The 13,022-nt window shown below is 41.4% G+C and overlaps 1 protein-coding gene across 1 annotated transcript in view; it reads right to left on the bottom strand.

Moving 5' to 3' along the window:
• Positions 1 to 13,022, bottom strand: part of LOC119414301 (contactin-associated protein-like 4) — a 152,921-nt gene that overhangs the window by 85,479 nt on the left and 54,420 nt on the right. The gene's annotated exons all lie outside the window — the stretch shown is intronic.

The following is a 13,022-nucleotide window of genomic DNA, read 5'->3' as shown; positions in this document are numbered from 1 at the left end:
GGGGGGGGGGGGGGGGGGGGGGGGGGCAGAAAAAAGGTGATTTATGAGGTTTTTTCTTGGTGGGATGAGATGAAACGTGTTCTGGAACTGGGACTAAACACTCAGTCTAAACTGAATTATAATATTTGTTCAGAAATCAAACGGATGAAATGTGAACTGCAAATGTCTTTGAAGCTAATTTTGAGCCTATAATGAGAAAAAAAAAATTAAAAGTCTAATAGTTCATGTCTGCTGCGACACTTGAAGACACCTGCAGTTAGTTCCTTCTTATTAACAGACGCTACTTTTAAATCTAATTTAAATTTAAATAGGTAATAACAGTATAACATTATTGTTTTAAACACAATCTTAATGTTCAAAATCTTTTAAATCCTCTTAACTTAGAAGGGTCTACACATCTTAAGCCTGTATCTCACTGAGCTATGACTGGACTGTTTACATCTGTGACAGAAAATTAGTAAAAAAATAAAAAATCAGCTGCAATCTCACTGACTTCAAGAAGCGAGCCATGCGGCCATTTTGAGCAACCAATTTTTGAAAATCTAAAATATGTATTCACATAAAATCACCAATTATGCCTTTATAATTAGCTTTTGAGGAAGACGGCGGCGGTAGTTTCGGCCTCTGCAAAACTGTCGAGTCTGTGTGAAGGTTTGGTTCGTGCTTCGAGGACTCAAAATCAGCTGATTTATGAGCTAAACCGTAAGATGGAAGCGATTTGTGAGAATCGCAGGCCACCTGCGGCTTCTGGGGTTCGCTAGCATGTTGGGGACGACCTTGGAGGGGCTCATAAGCACGGACCAGTGGCATGCCCATAAATCTGGCCATTTTGGATCATTAAAAAGTACCAGCAGAACTCAAGGCTGACGAGAAATAACAGCCTGCCTGAAAAAAAATAAATCAACAAATGTGGCTTATCTGAATCTGATTCCCCCGTTTGGCCTCGAAGCAGTCCGACTTATCAAACATCTCCTGAGATATGTGCAAACTAAGGAAAAACTCTGTTTATCGCAACATTATTTATTATTTATCAAACTTTTTCTTATTGTAGGATTTTATCCTAGTGCTTTTATACAAGTTGTAATATTTACATAAAGACAACATATAATTTGAAAAGTGTCAGGGGAATTTTGGTCAAGGTTTGTGGATGTTTTTAACTACTATGGCTGAGAATGTTAACCGCCCATGAACTGCCCATGAACTGCCATGAACCATGTGTTTGTTGAGTTAGCAGAGAGAGCTGAATGAGGAGCTGATTTGATAGTGCATGTGCAGCTGGTACTCCAATGTCACCTCCAAGTCTGTAAGCTGGGGAGCCGAGGCCGTCGTGACTTATAGTAGCTGATAAGTGTGTATAAAAAAACACTTCGCACATACAGTCCGGTGCAGATGTACAAACCCTCCAGCTGCATCCCGAGAACCCCCGTCCAGAAGCGTGGTGATATAATTCTCCACGTGAATCGATGAGAAGATGTGCTCCAAACATTTATTAGTTTTACATTTGTATCCTTCCTCAGATCAAATATCATCAATAAAGAGAAGCTGAGCTCTGCAGGGATTCCCAGGATGAAATGTTTTCTCACAAATAAAAAAAGTGATCAATGAGAAGAAGGGGAATTATTATACGTATAAGTTAAAATATATATTTTTAGCAGATTTGCAACAATTTTAAATAATTTGCTGTAATGAATCAATAAGGCCACTTGATGTTGATTATTGCACAAAAAAGTAATATAAAGCTAAAGCTAAGATTAATGGGTTTTATTTCTCACACTACCCATCAAACCAAAAAGCACAATTGAGTGTGTGTGTGTGTTTGTTTTAGACAATAGTGACACCACTGCTGACAGGAGTGTTTAGACAGATAAACAAGTCGACCGAGCTGCAGCACAGTAATGACTCAAAATGCAAAATCAATACAGGCGATTTGCTTGTGTGTGTGTGTGTGTGTGAGCGTGTGTGTGTGTGTGCGTGTGTAGGGGTGTGTAAAATATTTTGTCAAGCGAAAAAATGACCGAGCTCAAACACCAGATGGACAGATTTTGAAGGAGGAATCCCACTGAGCGCACGTAAACACACACCCACACACAGAGGTTTGTTTTGCAATATTTATGGGGACTTTGCATTGACTTCCATTCATTTTTCTAGAGCCTAACCCTGACCTTTACCCTAAACCTAACCATTACCAGTACATACCTAAACCTGAACCCAGCATATCCTGAATTCACTTCTCAACCTAAGCCCTAACCCACCAACAACACTGCTCCTTATGGGGCCCAGTCTTTGGGCCCCATAAGGAGCAGTTGGTCCTCACAATGTAGTATAAGCTGGAAAAATGGGCCTTACAAAGTAACATAAACAAACACCCACACGCACACTTGTTTAGTAAGTATCGGGAAGCACAAACTCTTCCTCAGGTATCGTTTTCCGTTTCAGCAGCTTGGAGCCAATTTTATTTGACAACCTGCTGCTGTGTTGACGAGCTGGAAGGAACACAAACGAAAAGAGAAACAAATAAAACCTGAAGGGAAACCTCTTCTCTTATTATTATCGTGTGCTCCGTTTAGCACCAACGAAAGAAACTGTAGCTCATGAAAATCAGACCACACTACAGGTAGGTCTGTCCAAACGGTCATTAAATGTTAATGCTACATTAGTGTCAGTCTACACGTTAACCCCAGCCAGGAATGACAACAACATGAACAACACAAAACATCGACAAAATAAAGGTTTTCATGACGGAGTTCATCTTAAACTTAAAAACATGACAGTTAAGAGTTGCTTTGGTCAAAGCTGGAAAATAATCTTATGTGGAATCTTTTAGTATGTGTCGGTCATGAGCCGCTACTACACAAAAATCAAAACTGTCCATCCATCCATCCATCCATCCATCCATCCATCCATCCATCCATCATCCATCCATCCATCCATCCATCTTTACCCCCTTCTTTTTTTCAGGTCGCGGGGGTCATGCAAACTCCATCCAGAAAGGCCCCCGGCCGGGATTTTAAACTGGGGTGACCTACTCGCTGAGAGGCGGCAGCTCTACCAACTGCGCCGCCGTGCTGCTCCCAAAACTGACTGAGTTATGCAAATTTATGTTTGTTAAAGTGATTCAAAATTTAAATAGGGTATAGATGAGAATTTAATTGTTTCTCTCTGAAATATTTATTAAAACCAGTCTGTTTCATGTGTTTTGTACGTACATGCATTTAACAAATGAGGGTTGGCTGCCTGAAGAAACTAACTGCATAAAGATGAGCTGCAGAAGTGATGACATGATTCCAAACCCCAACCAGCCACACCTGACTCACTGTGCCACGTCAGCCAACTAGTTGCTTTGTAAATGGTTTAGTGAGGAGTTTATAGGGGTGGGCTGCCATTTACTTTAAGATAATTTTCTCCTGTTTTTGTTAAGGAAGATAGGACAATTGTGTATTTTTGTATATATGATCATTCTGAGCCCATCTCTCTGTCTTCTCTAGAGCAGGTCATGTGCAGCTTGAAACCTTCTGGCTCCCCCTTTGATGTGGTCCCCCCTCGACTACTAAAGGAGGTTTTTCCTACTCGAGGTCTGTCCATTCTTGCTATAGTAAACAGTAGTTTATCCACTGGCGTGGTGCCAAAAACCTTTAAACATGCTGCTGTCCAGCCTCTCCTGAAAAAAAAAACAAACCATGACCCCTCAGTTATATCCAAATTCCGGCCTGTCTCCAGACTCCCATATGTTTCCAAACTACTGGAGAAAATAGTTTAGTCCCAGTTGAAGTGCTTCCTGGAGGATCACACTATCTTAGAGCTATTCCAATCTGGCTTTAAACCTCTCCATAGCACTGAAACTGCCCTACTGAAGGGTTTTAATGACATATTATTATCCACAGATACAGGTGATTCTGTGCTGCTTGCCCTATTGGACCTTACGGCCGCTTTTGACACCATCGACTATGAGATTCTCATCTTTAGGTTGGAGCAATGGGTGGGCATCACAGGGTCAGCCCTCAATTGGTTCAAATCCTACCTCGCTGACAGATCCTTTTGTATTTCCATCAAAGATTTTAGTTCTGCAGCAGCAGACCTTAAATAGGGGGTTCCGCAGGGGTCCATCCTGGGTCCCCTCCTATTCTTTTTATACCTGCTGCCACTTGGTGCTATTTTCCGGAAACACAACATACCCTTTCACTTCTACTCTGATGACTGTCAAATTTACTTCCCCCTAAGACACAATGGTACATGCTCTATTCATCCTCTGCTTGACTGCCTGGCTGACATCAGGGACTGGATGGCTTTACATATCTTAAGTTTCAATGAAAAGAAGTCTGAAGTCATGTTGTTCCCTCCCAACAACACGATCACGAACCACTGCATCGACCTTTCCGCTCTAACCCTATCAGAAAAACAAAAAGCCACTAATCTGGGAGTGATAATGGACCCTTCCATGAAACTCAACAGGCAGGTAAACATGATTGTTAAATCCTGAATTTTTTTCCAAATGAGGCAACTGTCTAAACTGAAGCCCATTTTGTCCAAAAATAACCCTGAGACAGTAATACATGCAATCATTACATCTAGGCTTGATTACTGCAATTTGCTCCTGTTTGGTATCAGTCAGACCTCCATTGCACGACTACAACTGGTCCAGAATGCAGCAGCCCGATTTATAACCAGTGCAGGCAAAAGAGAGCACATTACACCAGTCTTGGTCTCACTGCACTGGCTACCGGTTCATCTTCGAATCCAGTTCAAAATACTCCTGTATGTCTACAAATCGCTGAACAGCCCCCCCCCCCCCCCATCTCTCTGATCTGCTACAACCGTATGTCCCACCACGTTCTCTAAGGTCAGCAGACCAGTTACTTCTCACAGTTCCAGGAACTCATCTTAAGCGCAGAGGTGACAGGGCCTTCTCTGTAGCAGGACTAAGACTCTGGAACGAGTTGCCTCTGCTTGTCAGACTGGCCCCCTCCCTCTTGGTTTTCAAATCCCGTTTAAAAACTCACTACTATTAAGTAGCTTTCAACACCAGATGATCTGGGTTTGGAACCTGTATGCTCCACACTGGTTAGTCGTTATACTTTGTATTTATTATCTGCAACATTTTTATGTCTATATTCTGATTTATTTCATTTTGTATTTTGCTTTGCGTGTTGCCTGTTTTTTCTGTCTGTACAGCACTTTGGTTGGCCTTGTCACCGTTTTAAGTGCTCTATAAATAAAATGGTATGGTATAGGTACAGGTAAGTGGATTAAAAATAGGCTGCGTTTTGTTTGTTCTTTTGGCCTGCTGCTTGAGTTGTGCAGAAGATGAACACCTTTAAGTAATGGCCTGGACCGTCCAACAAACAAGCTTAAAACATCCCTCGCTCGAGATATTTTGAAAATAACAGAGGCAATTATCACCCACATTTAATGGCAGGGGATGATAATAGGAAAGAAAAGAGAGAAGAACAATAAGGTTATCCAGTTTCTTTTAATTTCTCTTTTGTAAAATCTGTCGTGTTTACCGATTTTGGTATTTCTTTCAACACAGGTGTCATGTAAAGTGAGAGCGGCAACAGGTGCTCCTACAACCAGCAACATATAATTCTGACCGGTGCTTTCTGACAAGCTGAGAAAAGAGTGCAGCAGTGAAAATGAATCAGTGTCGGTCTGGTAGCTGATCTTTAAAGCGCTAAAGGCCAGAGCTAATAACCACTTGACTAAAAAGACGTGTTCAGTGACAAGAGAGAAGAAAAGGGCAGACACTCTGACCAATTCACATGGCGATTAGACTGTGTGAAAAAGGAGACGGAGATTAAAGAAAAACAACTCAGGGAATAAAAGGCATACAGAGATTTCTTGTGTCCCTGCTGTCAGAATAACCACCACTAATATAATGGAGGTGAGCTGCTGGTGGATGCTCTGAGCACTTAAAAGTCACGGCTGTCGCTTTAAATCAAGGAGATATCTTCGGTTCCTTTCCCCCCATGTGTTTTGTCAAGGTATCAGATCCAACCACCCACACGAGAAGGTAAGATTAATGGAGGTCAGGAGTGTGGAATCATTGCTCTGAGGGATAAATAGAAAATATCACTGTAGTCCAAAAGTTATGGATTTGAGTCAACTGATGATGCAATGGCTTCTTGAAGGTGTGTCCCATTTTATAGGTGGCATTTTTAACCACTATTCTCATGTGTCGTAAATTTGAATTGAAGACCACTAAGACAATAAAGATGACACTAATGATAAGGAAACCTGGTGGTGGAATAGTAAAGTGCAGGAAGTTATCCTGAGGAAAAGGCTGGCCAATAAGACATGGGACAGTGAGAGGACTGAAAAGAATAGACAGGAATATAAAGATATGCAATGCAGGGCAATGAGGGAGGTAGTAAAGGCAAAACAGAAGACACAACGACACCTGTAGAAAGAAGTATGACTTCTACCAGAGGTGACTATGAGCAGCATTATGGTTTCATGCCAAGAAAGAGCACCTCAGAGGTCATCTTTGCTTTGAGGATGCTGATGGAGAAGTACAGAGAAGGTCAGAAAGAACTCGATTGTGTCTTTGTGGATTTGGAAAAAGCATATGACAGGTGCCGAGGGAGGAGGCATCGCATGAGGAAATTTGTAGTGACAAAGAAGTATGTTAGACTAGACTGCAGGACAGTGGTGAGATGTCAGAGTCAGAGAGAGTCAGAGTCAGAGTTTCTTTATTGTCATTCGCACCTCATGTGGTACATGTGGTGGAGCGAAATTATGTACACGGGGTCCCAGTTACATCCAACAATAAAATGTTTAAGAAAAACAGTAATAACATCTAAGATATGAACTAAGAAAAACATCAACTAAATATACACTAAGCACTCATAACATAAAACATTGAACATCAGCACAAACATGAACATGAGTTCGTGAGCAGATGTGCACGCATGAACACATCAACATTGAAACAGATCAGCAGCAACATGAACATGTGCTGTAGGAGTGACAGATAGCTTCAAGGTTGAGGTGGGAGTGCATCAAGGATCAGCTCTGAGCCCCTTCTTGTTTGCTCTGGTGATGGACCGACTAACTGATGAGGTCAGGCAGGAATTCTCAGGCAGGAATTCCCATGGACTATGATGTTTGCAGATGACATTGTGATCTGTGGTGAGAACAAGGAACGTGTGGAAGAGAACTTTGAGAGGTGGAGGTATGCACTTGAAAGAAGTGAAATGAAAGTCAGCCGTAGTAAGACAGAGTACATGTGTGTGAATGAGAGGGAGGCTGGTGGAACAGTGAGGTCACAAACATGTAGGACTTCAAGGACTTGGGGTCCACTATCCAGGAAAATGGGGAATGTGGTAAAGAGGTGAAAAAGAGAGTTCAGGCAGGATGGAGAAGTTTCAGGAAAAAGACAAAGAGATCTATGGATGCAGTTAGAGAGGACATGGAGGTGGGGTGAGGACAGAGGAGTCAGGGGACAGAGTGAGATGGAGGAGGAGGTCTCGCTATGGAGACCCCCTGAAGAAGAGCAACTGTAAGAAGAAGTGGTCACACTGTGATAAAAAACAATTCTGCAGTGACAAAGGATGTTTTATTGTCAGATCACATCATGTAAATTCAGGCAGTTTGTTCTCACATTTATTAATAATAATAATAATAATGATGTCATCACAATGTCATCACTGTATGTTTCCATACAATGGTGAAATTAGTCTCTGCATTTAACCCATCCACCACCAGGTAAAAATGAAAATGTGTCAGAGATCTGTCAGAAAATCTGATGCATTGTAATCTAAGGAATTTTGTTGGGGGGGGGGGGGGGTTCACAGAGGATAACTGAATATGAACATTATTACTTGGCTGTTCTTCAAGTCCCAAAATACAGCCTACAATTAAAGTTTAATTCTGCCTTCAATTCTCTCTGGGAAAACAATTAGTCAGGCGCAGCAGACTCCTTCTCAAGTTGTATTTCAGAGTAATTGCAGCAGCATCACCGATAACTGTCAGCTCAGCCTTCAAAAGAAAGAAAACATTAAACATAAAGACTGCTAAACAAGAAGAACAATGACATTAGTTCAGAAGATCAGAAGAGATTTCAGCCAAAGATGGTAGGAAGAGGAAGGAGGTGCAGTGGAAGGGTTGGGGGAAAGGAATTGAATAAAAGGTGAAGAACAGAGAGGAGAGAAAAGTAAAGAACAAGAAATTGAAGATGAGTAAGCAAAAGGTGGCTGAAAAAGTTGAGTAATTTACCCTCAAAGCCGAAGTAAAAGGCCAATCAATAGACTATCAAGGCTTTTAATCCATTTCTGGTGTCCCACTTACAGCCTCCACTGTGGTCAACTACATCAACCCATGAAGTGTGAAGCACAAAGAAGTGAATAAAACTGCTGAGTTTCATAAAGAGTCAAATAAAAAATGGTTTTCCTCAAGCCTTTTGGTCTTACAGTCTTGTATTCTTCTTACCTGCCTTTGTATGGACTAACAACTGAAAAACTTAACAATTAGTCTAGCAAGGCTTCTGGTGCTTACAAAACAGTTTCAGCTGAATTTGAATGTTTTAACATGAAAACACCTACTTTAAACTGACGTTGAACGTAAATATTACATCTACAATGCATAGTTCTGTTAGCATAGTGTCTGTGAGCCACATGTAGCATTTACTAGCATCTAAAGCAATCTTCCTTTTTATTCTATTTGACAACGTTTGGGATATTTTGTGCTATTAGAGCAGAAACAACAGTACATGGATTTGAGTCTTTTAAGCTGAACTGTTGTGAACATTTATAGTCGGAAGAGCCTTTAAAACATCTCTGGGGAGCTTCCAGCATTTTCAGAATGCTGCAGTGAAAGTTGTGATGAGAATTATAAGAAGTCATATTCCTACAAGATCAGCTTCTCTTCAACGTCTCCCTGGAAAATCTAGGATAAAATTCTCCTGACACACCAAGCTCCATCTAATATTAAAGATCTTTTTTGTTCTATATTTATATCCAACAGAGCACTTTGTTCTCACAGGGCAGGTTTACTTGAGGATCCTAGAGTCTCTAAAAGTGGAATGTGAGGCAGAGCTTTCAGCTGCTAAACTTTTTTAGTGAGGGAGCAGCTTCTAGGTTTGTTTCAGCTGTCCTCTCTGTACTTTTGAAATAAGACTTTAAATGTTCCTTATGATAAAGGGTATGACTGGTGCTGTATTAGTTGCTTAGGCTGCAGCTTCTGATTCTGCTATAGGATCCTTCATCATTCAAAAATAGTTTCTTCTCCACTTTTGTTACATACATACTCAGAATTATTAAATTTGCAGTTAAGTGATCCACAGGCAGGTGACATAATGGTTAGACTTGTCACCCTTCAGCAAGAAGGTTGCAGGATCACCTCCCTGCCGAAGGCCTCTATAGGAGTTTGCATGTTCTCCCCGCGCATGGGTTTCCTCTGGGTATTCTGGTTTCCTCCCACAGATCAATTAGTTGCATGTTAGGTTAACTAGTGACTCTAAGGCTACATCCACACTGCAGTTCTTAATTCTCAGTAAATAAATAAATTATGTGGTCGTTCACATCATCATTTAAAAGTGACCTCCATCAGACTTCAGGTGAACCGTTTACAGTTCTGACCTGAATGCACAGAAGAAAACGTGACGTCACGCGCAGCATGCTGTGTTGAAGGAAGCAAATATGAATGCTACACAGCTTTAAGTTGTGCAATCAGAACCAATTAAATTATTATCGAACGTGCTTGTTTGGTCCAGCGTGTAACTTTGCCTCTTGACAGCTTCTCCAGAGCAGCACTGTATTTTTGGAATGGGAGCGACGTAGTGGCGCTGCAAACAAACTCAAGTATCGATCACGTTGGTATCAAAACAGTTAAGACATTAACGTTAGCATCATCTGTCGGAGTGGATTCTCAGTCATCCGGGACATGGGAAATTAAAGGAACAAAGATGAAGCAACTGGACTTTTGTTCTGCAGCTGAAGACATGCGGAGTTCGAAGATTTAAACCGCACGAGGTCAGTATCATATTATTAATACTTGCATCGATCCGCTCACACCCACCTCAGTGATGTAAAGGTTGGATGAAATGTGACATGACCGTTCGGAGTGCAGTCGCTTTGAAAGACATATGTATCCAATTCGGTACCACATATGAAAAAGACGGGTCAGATATGAACTTTCTTTTATTTATTTTACCTTTGTCACGTTTAGACTGTCTTTTTTTTATTTTTTATGTGTCACATTTGCCTGCAGTGCGAACATACGGTAGTATAAATTATCCCTAGGTATGAGTGGGAGGGTGAATCGTTGTTTGTTTCTTTGTGTCTCTGTGATGGACCTGTGATGTGGTCGGGGCGTACTCTGCCTCCCACACAGTAACTGCTGGAGACAGGCACCATAGGTGGGTAAAGGAAATGTATAGATGGATGGAACATGTATGGTCTTTGCAGGGTCTTGGTCAAGTCTTAAATGCAGAGGACTACTTTACACATAACAGTGTGATGGGACTACACATCCAAAGTGAAACGTCTTTGTGAATGCAGATCGACATCCTGAATGAAGATTGGAGGAGTGTGTTGGCAGCTTATGTGCACGGGCGTGGTTTTGTTGCCAATAACTTAAAACATGCCTACACACAGAAACCACCTTGTGCTTATGGGATGCCCATAGAGAAAATCAAACAAACAAAAAACATAGTTTTCAGCGTGATCTTGAAGATCAGTGAAACGCAAGTTCTCAGACTGTTCAACCATGTGTTGTCTGTTGTATTTGTAATTTCAGGAATATCCCTCATAGATGTGTTGGGATTTAAACCAGATCTTTATCCCAGGAACACAACCTCCAAGTGCGCAGCAGCGTTTTGTCACTTATTCTACAGGTAAATAATATTAGGTGAGGTTCAGGGTGTGGGCGGCATTACAAAACACCCATAGTCTCTGTTCCCTTAATGAATTTAGAGCGATGCTGCTCCTCAGAGAACAACTGCTGAAGGCTGAATGTTGGCAGCAGCAGGAGGTGGAAATGAAAAGGAGACTTTCATTTATTCATCAGTTTTTTTTCTCCATACAGCAGTGTTTGCTCTCTGAGATCCTGCATCAGGAGCTGACTACATATCAGAGGAGAATCAGCTGGATGCTTCCACAGCGATCCTGGAGATCATCCTCATGTAACAGCCACGAAGCACTTTTCCTTTAAAAATATATATTTTCTTCATTTTTACACCTCTTTTCAGTCTAGTAAGATCAAGTTAGTTTGATATGATGCACGTTGTACCTTTGTGCTCTGCAGGGACATGGACTCAACACATGCTGTATAATTCTGTCTTAACAGTTTCTGTGAATTTTTTCGGCACTTGCAGTTTGTGGAAGTTCTGCTAAGTGCTAATGTCCTGCTGGGAACCAGTGGGTGGGAAAAAAAAGAAGAGGCTTTAAACTGACAGAACTCTTACTTTGCATTTATGCAAGAATACTGCAGACGTGCTAAAATAACCAGTGGCATGCAACAGTTTGGGCAAATTGTTAACCTGCTGTGAATAACTACGTGGGCACAAGACGACCTGATTTCTAAACTCCACAATGAGACAAGAAAATTGTTAATTTTGCCGTTTTTAACCAATTATGGTCTGATAATACTCATGTGACTTCCATTTCTGATAAGAAAAGAACACCTCTAATCTAAACTGGTATAACCAAATGATCTAGTTTTCACATTTTATGTTTTTTTTTTTTTTTTAATAACTCCTTGCTGGTTTGAGAATTGCACTTTTTGGTAATGATCTCAGATCAAGATCATTTTTATATAGCAGATGAAAATTATTTTACAATACGGGTAGTTTGGGGAATTTTACTTTATAAGGATTGCAGTTGTTGTGCAACATGTGTATGCAATGCCAATAAAGATATATTCTAATCAATTCTATTATTTTTCTTAATTCAGTCAGATTTTTAGCAGGCAAGGCCATTTCTAAATTTCTTCACAGATTACCCCGTCGTGAAGCAAACACAGGGAATTAGAACTACACTCCATCTGTCTGTCCATCCACATTGTGAACATGATAACTTGAAAAATTAGTGAGGTAACGACTTCCATTTTGATGTGTGGCTATATTTAGGAGTAGGAACGTTTCCTTTCAAAAATTAGGTTGCTACTCAAAACACCACTGCCTTGTGGTGCAGACACAACAATCTCTCTCTGAACGTGGATAAGACAAAGGAGATTGTTGTGGACTTCAGGAAGTTGCACGTCCAGCATGCTCCTCTGACCATCAATGATACTACTGTGGAGAGAGTGAGCAGCACCAAGTTTCTGGGAGTGCACGTCTCAGAGGACCTGTCCTGGAGCAGGAACACTGCATCACTGGCCAAGAAGGCTCACCAGCGCCTCTACTTTCGCCGCAAGCTGAAAAGAGCTGGAGCTCCAACCCCCGTCATGTGCACCTTCTACAGGGGTGCCATAGAGAGTGTCCTGACCAGCTGCATCACGGTGTGGTTCGGTGCATGTACTGCATCCTGCCGCAAGACACTCCAGCGCATCGTGAGAGCAGCCGAGAAGATCGTCAGCACCTCCTTCCCCTCACTACATGACTTACACAGTACCCGCCTCACTCAGAAAGCCCTCTGCATGACGGGTGGTCCCACACACCCACTACACAGCTTCTTCAGCCTGCTGCCATCAGGGAGGAGACTGTGGGGTCTCCAGGCTCAAACTAGCAGACTGAGAGACAGCTCTGTTCATCAGGCAGTCAGGATGCTGAACTCTCTGCCTGCTCTGCCTCCCCTCCATCTTGTACCGTCTTAACACACACAACTTTCACACATTTCCACACAACACAAAAACTTTTAACACTGAACTCTGCATCATTAAAAAACGGGTTATACATTCAACACACGCTCGTGTGCTCATTCAATTTGCACTACTGTTTATATTCATACTACTGTTTATATTCACACTACTGTTTATATTCATACTATTGTTTATATTCATACTACTGTTTATATTCACACCACTGTTTATATTCACACTACTGTTTATATTCATACTACTGTTTATATTCACACCACTGTTTATATTCA

This window comes from Nematolebias whitei, chromosome 9 (genome assembly GCF_014905685.2).
Source record: "Nematolebias whitei isolate Nwh7 chromosome 9, NemWhi1, whole genome shotgun sequence".
Classification (NCBI taxonomy): domain Eukaryota; kingdom Metazoa; phylum Chordata; class Actinopteri; order Cyprinodontiformes; family Rivulidae; genus Nematolebias; species Nematolebias whitei.
The sequence above is the reverse complement of the archived record's forward strand: the minus strand, read 5'-3'. Positions and strand labels throughout refer to the sequence as shown.